At 41.5% G+C, this 17,943-nt stretch overlaps 1 protein-coding gene across 5 annotated transcripts in view; it reads right to left on the bottom strand.

The window, feature by feature from the left end:
• Positions 1 to 10,193, bottom strand: part of ncm (pre-mRNA-splicing factor nucampholin) — a 56,247-nt gene extending 46,054 nt beyond the window's left edge. For 2 of the 5 annotated variants that reach the window (XM_071671465.1, XM_071671460.1), the window contains exon 1: positions 10,042 to 10,193. The gene's annotated coding sequence lies outside the window, so the exon portion shown is untranslated. Of the gene's footprint in view, positions 1 to 9,720; positions 9,857 to 9,876; positions 9,950 to 10,041 lie in introns of those variants that run through there. The other 3 variants (XM_071671464.1, XM_071671463.1, XM_071671461.1) reach the window with 3 other exon arrangements.
• Between the last annotated feature and the right edge of the window lie 7,750 nt (positions 10,194 to 17,943).

Genomic DNA, 17,943 nt, shown 5'->3' with positions numbered 1-17,943 from the left:
AAATTTCTCCAGAAATTCTCCACTTCATCCCTACCTTATACAGCCTTCATTCCAACGTAACATAATCTAAAACAGAACAAGCATGTTTCCCATCTTCATTCCATCATGGCATCAAATAACACAAAATAAGCATGTTTCCAGTCTTCATTCCATCATAATATCATCCAAAACTGAACAAGCATGTTTCCAAGTTTGTCAGCAAGCTGCACAAAAAGCAGACACTTGCGGCATTGCCTATATATTTAGCAAAACTTACTATCATAAAGCAATAAAAAATGTGAACCTAGGATAGACTGTGCCGTTTGTCAGACATCTCTCAGAGACTCCACGTCACTTGAACCTATATCATGAGGAATACAGATTCCTATGGTTTAGCAATTAGCGCTCCTGACTGTGACACATTCATGGGCTGCCCAGGGTTAAGTGCATAGGTTCAAATCCTGGGTGCAGTAGTCAGTCCACAGTCAACCCAGCTGTTCATGCACACTTGGAGTTTGGTCGATAAAATGGGCACCTTGATCACCGTTTTCCACATAAAGAAGGTAGCACCAGGAAACAGATGAAGAACGGCCCATCCACTCACATACATATATATATATATATATATATATATACATAAATGCCCATACACACACATATACACACACACACACACACACATTATCTCAGAGAGCAAAACTGAGTCATGGGGTGGGGAAGCGGGTGAATGTTCTGGGAGTGTTGAAGAATGTGTGGAAGGTGAGAACATTATCCCGGAGAGCAAAAATGGGTATGTTTGAAAGAATAGTGGTTGCAACAATGTTACATGGTTGCGAGGCGTGGACCATAAATAGGGTTGTATGGAGAAGGGTGGATGTGTTGGAAATGAGATGTTTGAGGACAATATTTGGTGTGAGGTGTTTTGATTGAGTAAGTAATGAAAGGGTAAGAGAAATGTGTGGGAATAAAAAGTGTGTGGTTGAGAGAGCAGAAGAGTGTGTATTGAAATGGTCTGGTCACATGGAGAAAATGAGTGAGGAAAGATTGACAAAGAGAATATATGTGGCACAGGTGGAGGGGACGAGGAGAAGTGGGAGACCAAATTAGAGGTGGAAAGATGGAGTGAAAAAGGCTCTAAGTGATTGGGACCTGAACATGCAGGAGGGTGAAAGGCGTGCAAGGAACAGAATGAATTGGAACGATGTGGTATACCAGGGTCGATGTGCTGTCAATGGATTGAACCAGGGCATGTGAAGCGTCTGTGTATATATCTATATGTCTGTGTGTGTATATGTATGTATACGTTGAGACAGCGACAAAGTATAATAATAGTAATAATAATAATAATAATAATAATAATAATAATAATAATAATAATAATAATAATATATTCATTTATATTCTAGTTATCATACTTTGTCGCTGTCTCCCACGTTAGCGAGGTAGCGCAAGGAAACAGACAAAAGAATGGCCCAACCCACTCACATACACATTTATATACATACATGTCCACACACGCACATATACATACCTATACACACACAGACATATACATATATACACATGTACATAACTCATAGTCTGCCCTTATTCATTCCCGTCGCCACCCTGCCACACATGAACTGACACACACACACACACACACACACACACACACACACACCCCGCATGTGCGTGAGGTAGCACTAGAAAAAGACAATAAAGGCCACATTCGTTCATGCTCAGTCTCTAGCTGTCATGCATAAAGCACCAAAACCACAGTTCCCTTTCCACATCCAGGCCCCACAGAACTTTCCATGGTTTACCCCAGATGCTTCACATGCCCTGGTTCAATCCATTGACAGCATGTCAACCCTGGTATACCACATTGTAATAATTCACTCTATTCCTTGCCCACCTTTCACCCTTCTGCATATTCATGCCCCGATCACTCAAAATCTTTTTCACTCCATCTTTCCACCTCCAATTTGGTCTCCCACTTCTCCTTGTTCCCTCCATCTCTGACACATATATCCTCTGTTAATCTTTCCTCACTCATTCTTTCCATGTGACCAAACCATTTCAAAATACCCTCTTCTGCTCTCTCAACCACACTCTTTTTTCCACCACACATATCTCTTACCCTATTATTACTTACTCGATCAAACCACCTCACACCAAATATTGTCCTCAAACATCTCATTTCCAGCACATCCACCCTCCTCCACACAACTCTACAGCCCACACCTCGCAACCATATGACATTGTCGGAACCACTATTCCTTCAAACATACCCACTTCCGCTTCCATGGTTCCATCCACTGCCAAATCCACTCCCAGATATCTAAAAGACTTCACTTCCTCCAGTTTTTCTCCATTCAAACTTACCTCCCAATTGACTTATCCCTCGACCCTACTGTACCTAATAACCATGCTCTTATTCACATTTACTCTCAGCTTTCTTCTTTCACACACTTTACCAAACTCAGTCACCACCACCTGCAGTTTCTCACCCGAATCAGCAGCCAGTGCTATATCAGCAAACAACAACTGACTCACTTCCCACGCTCTCTCATCCACAACAGACTGCATACTTGCCCCTCTTTCCAAAACTCTTGCATTCACCTCCCTAACAACCCAATCCATAAACAAATTAAACAACAATGCAGACATCACGCACCCCTGCCGCAAACCTACATTCACTGAGAACCAATCACTTTCCTCTCTTCCTACTGTACACATGCCTTACATCCTCGATAAAAACTTTTCACTGCTTCTAACAACTTGCCTCCCACACCATATATACTTAATACCTTCCACATAGCATCTCTATCAACTTTATCATATGCCTTCTCCAGATCCATAAATGCTACATACAAATCCATTTGCTTTTCTAAGTATTTCCCACAGACATTCTTCAAAGCAAACACCTGATCCACACATCCTCTACCACTTCTGAAACCACACTGCTCTTCCCCAATCTGATACTCTGTACATGCCTTCACCCTCTCAATCAATACCCTCCCATACAATTTCCCAGGAATACTCAACAAACTTATACCTCTGTAACTTGAGCACTCACCTTTATCCCCTTTGCCTTTGTACAATGGCACTATGCAAGCATTCCATCAATCCTCAGGTACCTCACCATGAGTCATACATACATTAAATAACCTTACCAACCAGTCAACAATACAGTCATCCCCTTTTTAATAAATTCCACTGCAATACCATCCAAACCCGCTGCCTTGCCGGCTTTCATCTTCTGCAGAGCTTTTACTACCTCTTCTCTGTTTACCAAATCATTTTCCCTAACCCTCTCACTCTGCACACCACCTCAACCAAAACACCCAATATCTGCCACTCTAACATCAAACACATTCAACAAACCTTCAAAATACTCACTCCATCTCCTTCTCACATCACCACTACTTGTTATCACCTTCCCATTAGCCCCCTTCACTGAAGTTCCCATTTGTTCCCTTGCCTTACACACTTTATTTACCTCCTTACAAAACATCTTTTTTATTTATTCATTTATTTATTTTGCTTTGTCACTGTCTCCCGCGCCTGCGAGGTAGCGCAAGGAAACAGACGAAAGAAATGGCCCAACCCACCCCCATACACATGTATATACATACACGTCCACACACGCAAATATACATACCCATACATCTCAGTGTACACATATATATACACAAACAGACATATACATATATACACATGCACACAATTCACACTGTCTGCCTTTATTCATTCCCATCCCCACCTCACCAAACATGGAATAACATCCCTCCTCCCCCCTCATGTGTGCGAGGTAACACTAGGAAAAGACAACAAAGGCCCCATTCGTTCACACTCAGTCTCTAGCTGTCATGCAATAATGCCCGAAACCACAGCTCCCTTTCCACATCCAGGGCCCACACAACTTTCCATGGTTTACCCCAGATGCTTCACATGCCCTGATTCAATCCATTGACAGCACGTCGACCCTAGTATACCACATCGATCCAATTCACTCTATTCCTTGCCCTCCTTTCACCCTCCTGCATGTTCAGGCCCCGATCACTCAAAATCTTTTTCACTCCATCTTTCCACCTCCAATTTGGTATCCTACTTCTCCTCATTCCCTCCACCTCCAACACATATATCCTCTTGGTCAATCTTTCCTCACTCATTCTTTCCATGTGCCCAAACCATTTCAAAACACCCTCTTCTGCTCTCTCAACCACGCTCTTCTTATTTCCACACATCTCTCTTACCCTTATGTTACTTACACGATCAAACCACCTCACACCACATATTGTCCTCAAACATCTCATTTCCAGCACATCCATCCTCCTGCGCACAACTCTATCCATAGCCCGCGCCTCACAACCATACAACATTGTTGGAACCACTATTCCTTCGAACATATCCATTTTTGCTTTCCGAGATAATGTTCTCGACTTCCACACACTCTTCAACGTTCCCAGGATTTTCGCCCCATCCCCCACCCTATGATTCACTTCCACTTCCATGGTTCTATATGCTGCCAGATCCACTCCCACATATCTAAAACACTTTACTTCCTCCAGTTTTTCTCCATTCAAACTTACCTCCCAATTGACTTGACCCTCAACCCTACTGTACCTAATAACCTTGCTCTTATTCACATTTACTCTTAACTTTCTTCTTTCACACAATTCACCAAACTCAGTCACCAGCTTCTGCAGTTTCTCACATGAAACAGCCAATAGCGTGTATCATCAGCGAACAACAACTGACTCACTTACCAAGCTCTCTCATCCCCAACAGACTGCATACTTGCGCCTCTTTCCGAAACTCTTGCATTCACCTCCCTAACAACCCCATCCATAAACAAATTAAACAACCATGGAGACATCACACACCCCTGCCGCAAACCTACATTCACTGAGAACCAATCACTTTCCTCTCTTCCTACACATACACATGCCTTACATCCTCGATAAAAACTTTTTACTGCTTCTAACAACTTGCCTCCCACACCATATATTCTTAGTACCTTCCACAGAGCATCTCTATCAACTCTTATCATATGCCTTCTCTAGATCCATAAATGCTACATACAAATCCATTTGCTTTTCTAAGTATTTCTCACATACATTCTTCAAAGCAAACACCTGATCCACACATCCTCTACCACTTCTGAACATCACTCCCTAAAATCTAATGATACTCTCTCACCCCAACTCTCATTTGCCCTCTTTTTCACCTCTTGCACCTTTCTCTTGACTTCCTGCCTCTTTCTTTTATACATCTCCCAGTCATTTGCATTATTTCCCTGCAAAAATCGTCCAAATGCCTCTCTCTTCTTTTTCACTAATACTCTTACTTCTGCATCCCACCACTCACCACCCTTTCTAATCTGCCCACCTCCCACGCTTCTCATGCCACAAGCATCTTTTGCGCAAGCCATCACTGCTTCCTTAAACACATCCCATTCCTCCCCCACTTCCCCTACCTCCTTTGTTCTAACATTTTTCCATTCTGTACTCAGTCTCTCCTGGTACTTCCTCACACAAGTCTCCTTCCCAAGCTCACTTACTCTCACCACTCTTTTCATCCCAACATTCTCTCTTCTTTTCTGAAAACCTCTACAAATCTTCACCTTCGCCTCCACAAGATAATGATCAGACATCCCTCCAGTTGCACCTCTCAGCACATTAACATCCAAAAGTCTCTCTTTCATGCGCCTATCAATTAACACATAATCCAATAACGCTCTCTGGCCATCTCTCCTACTTACATATGTATACTTATGTATATCTCGCTTTTTAAACCAGGTATTCCCAATCACCAGTCCTTTTTCAGCACATAAATCTAAAAACTCTTCACCATTTCCATTTACAACACTGAACACCCCATGTATACCAATTATTCCCTCAACTGCCACATTACTTACCCTTGCATTCAAATCACCCATCACTATAACCTGGTCTTGTGCATCAAAACTACTAACACATTCATTCAGCTGCTACCAAAACACTTGCCTCTCATGATCTTTCTTCTTATGCCCAGGTGCATATGCACCAATAATCACCAATCTCTCTCCATTTACTTTCAGTTTTACCCATATCAATCTAGAGTTTACTTTCTCACACTCTATCACATGCTCCCACCACTCCTGTTTCAGGAGTAGTGCTACTCCTTCCCTTGCTCTTGTCCTCTCACTAACCCCTGACTTTACTCCCAAGACATTACCAAACCACTCTTCCCCTTTACCCTTGAGCTTCGTTTCACTCAGAGCCAAAACATCCAGGTTCCTTTCCTCAAACATACTACGTATCTCTCCTTTTTTCTCATCTTGGTTACATCCACACACATTTAGACACCCCAATCTGAGCCTTCGAGGAGGATGAGCACTCCCCGCATGACTCCTTCTTCTGTTTCCCCTTTTAGAAAGTTAAAATACAAGGAGGGAAGGGTTTCCAGCCCCCCTCCCGTCCCCTTTAGTCGCCTTCTACGACACGTGAGGAATGCGTGGGAAGCATTCTTTCTCCCCTATCCCCAGAGATATATATAAATATATCTCTGAAAAGTTTTTATCGAGGATGTAAGGCATGTGTACATGTAGGAAGAGAGGAAAGTGATTGGTTCTCAGTGAATGTAGGTTTGCGGCAGGGGTGTGTGATGTCTCCATGGTTGTTTAATTTGTTTATGGATGGGGTTGTTAGGGAGGTGAATGCAAGAGTTTTGGAAAGAGGGGCAAGTATGAAGTCTGTTGGGGATGAGAGAGCTTGGGAAGTGAGTCAGTTGTTGTTCGCTGATGATACAGTGCTGGTGGCTGATTCATGTGAGAAACTGCAGAAGCTGGTGACTGAGTTTGGTAAAGTGTGTGAAAGAAGAAAGTTAAGAGTAAATGTGAATAAGAGCAAGGTTATTAGGTACAGTAGGGTTGAGGGTCAAGTCAATTGGGAGGTGAGTTTGAATGGAGAAAAACTGGAGGAAGTGAAGTGTTTTAGATATCTGGGAGTGGATCTGGCAGCGGATGGAACCATGGAAGCGGAAGTGGATCATAGGGTGGGGGAGGGGGCGAAAATTCTGGGAGCCTTGAAGAATGTGTGGAAGTCGAGAACATTATCTCAGAAAGCAAAAATGGGTATGTTTGAAGGAATAGTGGTTCCAACAATGTTGTATGGTTGCGAGGCGTGGGCTATGGATAGAGTTGTGCGCAGGAGGATGGATGTGCTGGAAATGCGATGTTTGAGGACAATGTGTGGTGTGAGGTGGTTTGATCGAGTAAGTAACGTAAGGGTAAGAGAGATGTGTGGAAATAAAAAGAGCGTGGTTGAGAGAGCAGAAGAGGGTGTTTTGAAATGGTTTGGGCACATGGAGAGAATGAGTGAGGAAAGATTGACCAAGAGGATATATGTGTCGGAGGTGGAGGGAACGAGGAGAAGAGGGAGACCAAATTGGAGGTGGAAAGATGGAGTGAAAAAGATTTTGTGTGATCGGGGCCTGAACATGCAGGAGGGTGAAAGGAGGGCAAGGAATAGAGTGAATTGGAGCGATGTGGTATACCGGGGTTGACGTGCTGTCAGTGGATTGAATCAAGGCATGTGAAGCGTCTGGGGTAAACCATGGAAAGCTGTGTAGGTATGTATATTTGCGTGTGTGGACGTATGTATATACATGTGTATGGGGGTGGGTTGGGCCATTTCTTTCGTCTGTTTCCTTGCGCTACCTCGCAAACGCGGGAGACCGAGAAAAAAAAAAAAAAAAAAAAAAAAAAAAAATATATATATATATATATATATATATATATATATATATATATATATATAGCATTTATTAAAGCCTCAGCTGCCCCTGCTATCTCAGCTAAAATAAGGACCTATGAAAGCCTCATCTAAAACTTCCAAACTGCCAATAACTATCTTATTTTCAATTGTTATCTAAAATACATGAATGCTATAATCTTATGTGCCAACAACTATCTTATTTTCAATTATCTAAATACATGAATGCTATCTTCTCATGTATCAATCTCTCTTGTCTCTTCATTTTATTGAGGCTCGTCATGGACAAAAGTCCACATCCAGGTTGGGCCTTAACTGAAATATAAAAAAAATCATGAAAGGAAAAAAAGGGACAAGGAAAAGTATTTACAAATTTTTGAGGAAGTGAAAAAAGTTTCTTAAAATGTGTCAGATCATAGTTACTGGGAAAGACATGGGGTGGTAGATAGTTTCAAAACTTGAAGGTGTAGGGAAAGGAACAGTTATCAAAACTGCCCACCCTTAAGTTGCTAATGGCCAAACAGTAATCATGTGAAGCAGAAGCTTGCTGAGTATTATGAGGTCTAGCTAGTAGTCATCCCTGGGGATAGGGGAGAAAGAATACTTCCCACATATTCCCTGCAGGTCGTAGAAGGCAACTAAAAGGGTAGCTAGTGGGGGAGTGGAAATCCTCCCTTCCTGTTTCTTAATATTCTAAAAGAAGGAACAGGTAAGGGGGACAAGTGAGGATATTTCCTCTAAAGATCAGTCCTGTGTGCTTAACACTACCTTGATAATGCAGGAAATGGTGAATATATATGAAAAAAAGCTAGTAGTTGAGTTCAGTCACTCAGTTCAATTACATTTAGAAGCAGCACACATTCTTACCAAAATGTAGGAAAAAGCAGTCAATGTTGTTAGTGTATTACAGCTATAACATTGAAAAACATGGAAAAATCTCAGTTGCTAAGGTAGTTATGTGAGATTTTCATAGATTATGTTGATTTCTGAAAGCATTTAAGTAACTCATATATTAATCATTCCCACATTTTCCCTAGGCATCATAACCCTCCCCATTATCAATCTATTTATTATATCATATAATAAAAATCATCCAGAGCATTTTCCCCTTATGAAGTCCTCATTTCAAGCATCAAATCAACAGCCCTACTTATAAAAAAATACACTGATAATAATAATAATAATAATTAACGATAACAATGATAAAATAACTAATAATAGTAATTATATTTTTCATACATATTTGCCGTTTCCCACATTAACAAGGCAGTATATATCACAGAACCTATGAACATTTCACTAATCTCACCTTGAAGGTGGTATAACAGAAGAAACATACCAGCATTATATTCATCTCCAACTGAGGATTGCTGCGTTGCAAATTTGTTTCCATCTCACTCCACATTGGCTGTGCATTTTCATCAGTGTGACTGGTATATCTTAACATAATAGCAAAGGTAAGATATTCAAAGATTGTAGTGATTTTGTTAAGTGCAGTAACTATCACAAATTTTCCTAGGTATACTACTCACCTTCTTTAATATGGCCTACATCATGCACCACTGATATTTCCATACACTCAACTAATTTTAAACAGCACCTACAACTTCAGTAGCCATTTCCCAAGTTTTTAATCACAAGCATCAAAAAGGTATTTTGTTTAGGTTCTGCAGATTGGGTTTTACTTAACTGAACCACTTGACAAAGCTGCCCTTAAGGTTATCCTTCATGACTTCATAGATGCATGTGGTACTTAAAATCATTTGCATGTATTATCAAACAAATGTCCTCAACCTCAAAGTTTAACGTTACCTCTTCATCAGGAGTCCATAAGCTTTACTTAAAGATCTGAACCTTTCCAATTCTATTATTTCTAATGCAATTTATCTATTGGTAAGGATATCAAGGGGAAAAAACAGCTGAAATAATAATGCAACATTAGACATATCGGTATGCATTTTGACCTGGCAAAATATGGGATTACTTTAGCCATAACAACCTTGTTGATACTCGAGCATTACTTCTAGGATTATCACTCGTGTGTGACCTCAAGAAGGACGGGGGTGGCTTTTGCCTTCACGACGGAAAATAAACAGGCAGAACTGCATATTTCAAAGTAATCTAAACGGCTGCAGATAAGCCTGCAAATTCTTACTGAACCACTTCACGCATTCCCCATTTCAAAGAGGTATGTATTTTCCATAACCTAGTGACAATTCTCCCACGAAACCTTCATGCAAGCGATGCCAAAACATTATAGAAACCAGAAATTTTTTATATCTTAATTAAATCCTCAAGAACAATACTAAACAATACCTACACACTTCTGAATGTGATGACGACAGATGGTCTGTACCTTGTATAACGTTATCTTTACTACTGATTTTTGAGATTAATGCCACAGTGACTGCTGCGTTTCATGCGCACTCCGTCCCTCCGCTCTGCTAATATAAACAACAGGACGGGACTCGAGGGCGGCTGCTTGCTAACCAGAAATCCAGATTATGGCTCGGATATACGAAAAAAAAATCAAATCAAATTAAAAAACTATGTTTCATCCATATGGTGAGCAAACCAATGGAATAGAGAAAGGGGGAAGGGGTATAAAGGATGATTTTTTTTTTTTCCCAAGATATCACATAACACCGACGAATGGTGAGAGGAAATCTGATAAAAATATCGCGAGACAAAAATGATTTAATTCCTTTTCTTTCTGTACTTTAGCTGATGGATGAGCAGAAAAGTTAGTCGATACCTTAATACCATATACGTAGTGCTTCTTTTCCGTCCATAGTCGACCTCAGCAATTCAGATACTTGTCACTTTGAAAGCCTTTTTCCAAGGAAAATATCTATTCTTTTTTTCTTTGCACTTCCTTAAACTCTCCCTTTCCCATTACCTTCTGTCAGTTCACCAAAAGTTTTTGCAGCTTGCAGCTAAGGACCACTGGGGATGTTTTCTTGTGTGATTCTGGTCCTCCTCTCTTTTTTTGTGAAAATTTTGTCATAACCCTCGACATCATATGACTATGTGGCATATGTATTTGCTTCATCAATATCCTTCCTTTAGTTTTTCTGCTTCCTCTACCTTAAATCTTCCGGGAGAAGCTCGAGTAACTCCACTTACTCCAAATATTTCTAGCATATTTCATAATGCATATCCACCACTCCTATCATTTACATTTTCCAAATCCATTAGTCACGTTTGAATCACTCTTATACATATTCTTCAAAACTGGTGCACAAGTATTCTCTCTGCTTTGTCAGTTACTTTTAGCACCACATAACTTGCACCATTCTTTCATATACTTTCCCAGGTATACTCTGCTAACTTGTTCCTTTGTGCTTCAAACATTCATTCTTGTCTGCCAGTAGACCACAGTCACCTCATCCTGGGCCATACATACAATCACCAGCTTAACAAGCCAATCACATTTAGAAATGATAAAATACACATATTCATGAGAGGTTCTATTTTTGGTCAGAAGTTCCCATATAAGCTAAGCACCGAGAGAAATGACAAGGAAAATAAAGACAAAACTAATGTAACACTTCCTATTTGAGAAAAAGAGTAGAAAGTGTGAAGACGAAGAGCGAGTATGTAGAGGTATATTTTGAAATATCAACCGTAGCTCGATGCTTTAGTTCTTATGAAACTAGAGGGAAGATCTGCAAATCATATACATTGGGTGTAAGAGGATTCCAGATATCATTCTAACACAAACTAGAGGGAAGATCTGCAAATCATATACATTGGGTGTAAGAGGATTCCAGATATCATTCTAACACAAACTAAGTTGAGATATTAGCGATTTGGTACACACACCCTGCACAAATCACTGAAGAATTCATATTTTTCTGATATTTTTCTACACGGTCCATGAAATAACAATCATCTACATATTTAGTCAAAATCTGAGAAATCACTTCATAACCTCTAAAAAAAAATCCTTATCGTGCACCTTTACCCATTCCACAATTATGACATGTAAACTCTTATCAAAATAATTGTTTGGAGCACACTAATTTTTCTGATTGACATAACTGATATGAACATATTTGTAATCCACTATCGCTTTGCTAATCCTCTTTCTTCATCTCTAACTTCACCACCCAACTCTCTGTAACTTTATCATTAGTTCCAAGACATAACTACATACTTTACATATAAACCTTTTTTTTTTCTGTAATCATTGACATACAAGTCTTACACCGATTCATTAGCATCTTGACAGTTACTCAATGTACACCCATATAGCCAGCCCTATGGTACATTCCCGTTTCCTTACTCTGAATATTACTTGAAGTCCTTGTTGGCAACCATAAACACTTCCTTAACCGTCACTTGTAAGCTTGATTCACTTTCTAGTTTATACCATCCTCATTTGGTTTTCTATCACTTTATTATTTTCCAGAGTTCCATGTTTTTTCTCCCTCCAAAACTTACATTTCTTTTCTTTTGATCATCCGTTCTCACATCCGTTTTCGCTCACATCCATTATCTAGCTTTCATGAGAAATGCAACGAAACCACAGCACCCCCATCACTAACAAGCCTTACACACCTTTCCATGGTTTTTCCCTGCCGCTTCACATGTTCTGATTCAGTCCAATGACAGCACGTCGTCCCCTGTATACCACATCGTTCTAATACATCAATCCTATGCATGCCTTGCTCTGCGAGCACTGAAAATCTTTTTCACTCCATCCATCCATCTCCAGTTTGGTCTCCCAGACGTATACGTATGTGAGCAGGAAAGATGGCCAGCGGGCATTACTAAATCACATATCAATTAATAGGAGTGTAGAGGAGAGACATTTGGATGTAGATGTGCTGAGAGGAGCAGTTGATGGGATGTCTGATCGTTATCTTGTAGAGACTAGGGCGAGGATTCATAGAGGCTTTTGGAAAATGAAACGATATCGGTGAGAAGTGAGTGGTGACAGTAAGTGAGCTTGGAAAAGAGCTGTATGATGAAATACCAGGAGAGATTGAGTGTAGAATGGCAAAATGTGAGATATATGAGCAAGGAGATTGAGTGAGGAATGGGAGGTATTAAGAGAAGCAGCGCTGGCATATACAAAAGGTACATGTGGCATGAGAAAGATGAGAGGTAGGTAAATTAGAAAGGGTAGTGAGTGATGGTATAATGAGGTGAAGTTGTTAGTGAAAGAAAAGAGAAGCGTTCAGGTTTTGAAAAAAAGGTAAATGTGAGTAGGGACGAGCAAGTATCAGTAAACCTAAGGGAAAATAAAAAGATGTTTTGGATGGAGGTAATAAATAATGCGCGAAAAAACGAAGAGAACAAATAGTAACATCGATGAGGGGTTCAAAAGGGGAAGTGATAAAACGTAGTGATGAGATGGATCGAGTAAATTGAAGAACTGTTAAATGTGTTTAACATTAAGACAGATTGGCAGATGTAGGGTGTTTGGATCGGTGTGGTATGCGAAGTGAGTCATGTATAGTGGTTTGGTGAAGAGAAGAGGTGGTGAAAGCCTTATGCAAGATGAAATGTCGCAAGGCGGCTAGAGTGGATGGCCTTTCAATGGAATTTCTTAAGCAAGGGGGTGACTGCTGGTTAAGATTTTCATTGCATGTCTGAATCATGCTAAGGTGCCGGAAGATTAGCGGAATTCATGTAGTGTCATTGTATAAAGTCAAGGGAGATAAAAGAGAGTATTCATAAGTACGGGAGCATAAGTTTGAGCATACGTCTTTTCCATGTATATCAACTGACTGTCCTAAGTCTTCTCTCTCATTCTTGTATCTTCCCTAACGATATGATTATTACACGAAAGTGCCCTTGGATGGTGTTTAATTTTCCTGGGGTTTTACGCATATGCGTATGTGAGTGGATGTCATTCTTCGTCAGTTTTCTGGCACTACCTCGTTAACGCGAGAAACGGCAATCAATTATGAATATATATATATATATATATATATATATATATATATATATATATATATATATATATATATATATATATATATATATATATTATCCCTGGGGATAGGGGAGAAAGAATACTTCCCACGTATTCCCTGCGTGTCGTAGAAGGCGACTAAAAGGGAAGGGAGCGGGGGGCTGGAAATCCTCCCCTCTCGTTTTTCTTTTTTTTTTTTTCAAAAGAAGGAAGAGAGAAGGGGGTCAGGTGAGGATATTCCCTCAAAGGCCCAGTCCTCTGTTCTTAACGCTACCTCGCTATCGCGGGAAATGGCGAATAGTATGAAAAAAAAAAAAAAAAAAAAATATATATATATATATATATATATATATATATATATATATATATATATATATATATATATATATATAAAAGCAAAAACCGTCTGAAAGCATTAATTAATGGTACTACAAACAATGAAAATTGCACCGCGTAACTTCAATAAACTTAACGGTATCTGGTGGTGAGAAGTCTCATCCACGCTAAGTGAAGCATCTACTCAATCGTGTCAACAGCAAATAATCCAACAATGATGTGAGGTGAATATACTGCGCCCAGGGTTCGCTGCATAACCCCGATGAGGTGGTCGCAAAACCTCAGGCTTCGCAGCTTCCATTTCTTAATGGGAACAAATACTTGGCTCTCCATATACATCACCTCCACTATCTTATCCATTATATTCATAATATAATACAATATTTTCCTCTTCCCTTCAAGACGCCAGAAATGCAACGGATTTGGTTTGGATAACGGTCCCGTCACAGCGGCAGTGACCGGCCAACCGACGTCATCGCCTCTTCCCGGCCTCTTCCACACTTCACTGGCTTTCTTTGTTCCAAACGTTGATGCAGAGCTCTATGTTGCACGAAAATGAACACACCACGAAAATGAACACACTCTGGAGCAGTATCTTTAAAGACATCTTAGTACACAATCTTCAGAATATTTGTTCGATTTTTCCATCTAATTAAATGACAAGAGAAGCATGCTAAAACAGCTCTTTGAACTTGAACGGTAAACATAATAACTGTACAAAGGACGCATATATTCGTGTTAGGGGCTCACAGATCACAGCCTAAATACTCCGAACAGTATTATGTAAGGCTGCGTTTTCATCCCGTCATCCTCCATAGCTTAATGTAACCATAACACCTAAATAATGATAGATAAGTTATAAGATACATTTGAAATAATGTTCTATACCAGGCTGGCGTGACGGAAAGTCTACTGACCTTCTCGAGTGAGAACACGGGAAGTTCCTCATTGGGTTCGGCTCACGATCATGTGAACCTAACGCTTACCGTTACATTGGTGCTACTCACAAGTACAGTACTTAGTCGGGTTATCAGGTCATGAACAGCCCAAGGAACAACTGCGCTACCTCAAATGGCAGTAGTGGTGGATAAACTTTACGAACCAATGATTTTCAATGAGCATGAAGGAACTTGGTATAACCTAAAGAAGCACATTCAACCAAAGGCACAATCATATTTAACAGCGGAGTCTTCACATTCAGCCTGGTCCCTCCTTTTGATGAAGTTCTCTATATTAATCCAACAGAACTTCTACTAACATTAATGATGACATGACCATCGAAAGACTTTATAATAATTCACTCTGGTTGGTTGTTCAGTCCCTTCCGTCACCCAACACAAACCACGTTCCTCAGTAAAGTCACCCACCTGGAGTATGAATCACGTTCCTCAGCCCCGTGACCCACCTGAAGCATGAAATGCGCTGCTCAGCCCCTTCATCTAACTGGAGCATGAACCTCGATGCTCAACCCCCTTGCCCACCTGGAGCATGAACCACGTTCCTCATCATCATCCACCTGGAGCATGAACCACGTTCCTCATCATCATCCACCTGGAGCATGAACCACGTTCCTCATCATCATCCACCTGGAGCATGAACCACGTTCATCTTCGTCACTGCATGAAGCATGAACCACGTTCCTCACCCTCGTCACCCACATGGAGCATGAACCACATTCCTCACCCTCGTCACCCACTTGGAGCATGAAGCACGTTCCTCATCCCCATCACCCACCTGGAGCATGAACCACGTTCATTATCCACCTGGAGCATGAACCAGTTCCTCATTCCCGTCACCCATCTGGAGCATGAACCATATTCCTCATCCCTGTCACCCACATGGAGCATGAACCTCGATGCTCAACCCCGTCACCCCCACACGGAACATGAACTTCGATGCTCAACCCCGTCACCTAACTGGAGCATATGTTACTGGAATATCTAATCAAACAATATTTCCGTAAAGACAGTTTTATTGCTGTTTGCTTATGAAACACAATAATTTTCCAGAAATGCTCAAGAAGTCCCGATGAAACTGATTTGTACAAATTGGTAACGAGATTTCTTTGCAGTAACTTGTCAATTCTACTTTAGTAACCACATTTTTTTTTTTTTTCACTAATAGCAGCAGCAGCGTGGAGACTTGGTTGTAGGGCACAGTGCAGGACTATGGGCGGTCCACTCGCCAGTACGGAGACTAGATGCAGTCCAGGACAATAGGTGAATCTCCTCGCCGGCGTGGAGACCTGGTTATAATAGGCAGTGCAAGACAACTAGTGGGTCTCCTCGCACGCTTACAGACCTGTAGAAGGTAGTGCAGAACGGCAGGTGAACTTTCTCGCCAGCATTGAGACTTGTGCAGTGCAGGACAATAGGTGGGTCTCCTTGCCAGCATTGAGACTTGGATGTAGCAGACAGTGCAGGAGAACAATGGGTGGGTCTCCTCGCCAGCGTGGAGACAGCCACATCAATAAATAATGAGCATTTCATCATCATCCGTCAACGCTATGATACGTGATACAATTTCTTGTGCACCAATTTTGCATCACTCAAAGATATATGACATACTATGGCTGGCAAAGCCGCGGATCCTACAGCTCCGACGATTGGTCAAGAATGGCTCTCCTGCCCCTGGCCTGTACGACCTTCACCAGGGATCTCCACAAGTACCACAGTCTGGAGGAAATGGTGTCCAGCATCTCCCGCCCCAATAACTCACCAAGATTTTTCAGTTCGGTCCAGATGAAGGACAACACGGACACTTGAGTGGCCTCGTAATGGACGGTGGCGCTCTCGACTGCTGCCTCCGTAGCATCTCGCTGGTCGATCTCTGGTGCGGCCGTCGTTGAACGTAGTTTCTGTAGCTCTGCCTCGTCCACGACCTCGATCAGGTGCACTTTATCAGGGTTAGTTACGAATCTGGCCAAGCTGACAGATTTTCGACGACCGACCGTCTGATCACTGACCTTGTCATTTCGTGCCTTCATGTGTGTGTCCATCTGTTCTTGTCGTGCACCTGTGTCAGCACCAATGGCCCGGGAGTTGCCTGGCAGCGAAGTAATCGGTGTCATCATGGCGGCATCTAGTAAGTCCGTGTGGGAATACTTGTCCAGGTTTTGAGCTTCAGGAACGTAGCCCTTCTTGAGATAGAGAGTCCATAACCGAGCCTGCTCCTCTTCCTCCATGTCCAAAGCTTTGTTGTTGATGAAAATGAGCTTTCTGTCACCACGTAACAGCCTGTGGGGGTTGGTAGCTGGGAAAAGACGTTCATCACTTCTGGTCTGTTCATCATCCTCCCAAAGTCGTGTGAAACTATCTCTCTGTGTGGCCCAGGAGGCAACCATCGACTGCAGCAGAAGTAGGAGAACCACAATGGAACCAGGCGCCATCATCGATGCTTGCCGATCAAAGTTCCCAGACTGTTGCACTGTTGGTTTGGTAGTCCCTTCGCCTTTCTTCCAGATCACATAGACTAGCAAAACATAGTCGGTCTCAAACGATAATGTCAGTAACAATGCCAAAGATAAGCTCGGTTTAAACTACGAGTTTCTTATCTGTACAGTCTCTCTTGCAAAGTTAGACGAAGGACGTCTGCTCCGCGCAGCACCCACCACCGGTGTGAGCGACCGAGTCGCTAAACCCACAGACACATTGGCAGGAGTGTATCACGTGATGGTGCCTTTGCTCTTACGCACGTCAACGATTTACCTGTAATTTCTAAATCCATCTGTCTAGTTTATCGATCGCAAGACTTCCTGCTTTATCTAGCCTTCTTATGGTTTCATCGCAGCCACATGAATAGTGTTTGCTTGACTCAACTGACAAAATGACAAATATGCAACCATATTCCCAAAAACTTCACACGAACTGGAGACAGACAGACAGACATGGAGGAACATTCATCACGACAGTGTGTGGGAACCTTGAATCTTGCATCAACTGCGTTAGGTGCATCTCCTCA

The sequence above is a fragment of the Panulirus ornatus genome, chromosome 16 (genome assembly GCF_036320965.1).
Source record: "Panulirus ornatus isolate Po-2019 chromosome 16, ASM3632096v1, whole genome shotgun sequence".
Classification (NCBI taxonomy): Eukaryota; Metazoa; Arthropoda; class Malacostraca; order Decapoda; family Palinuridae; genus Panulirus; species Panulirus ornatus.
This window is presented reverse-complemented; position numbering and strand designations above follow the sequence as displayed.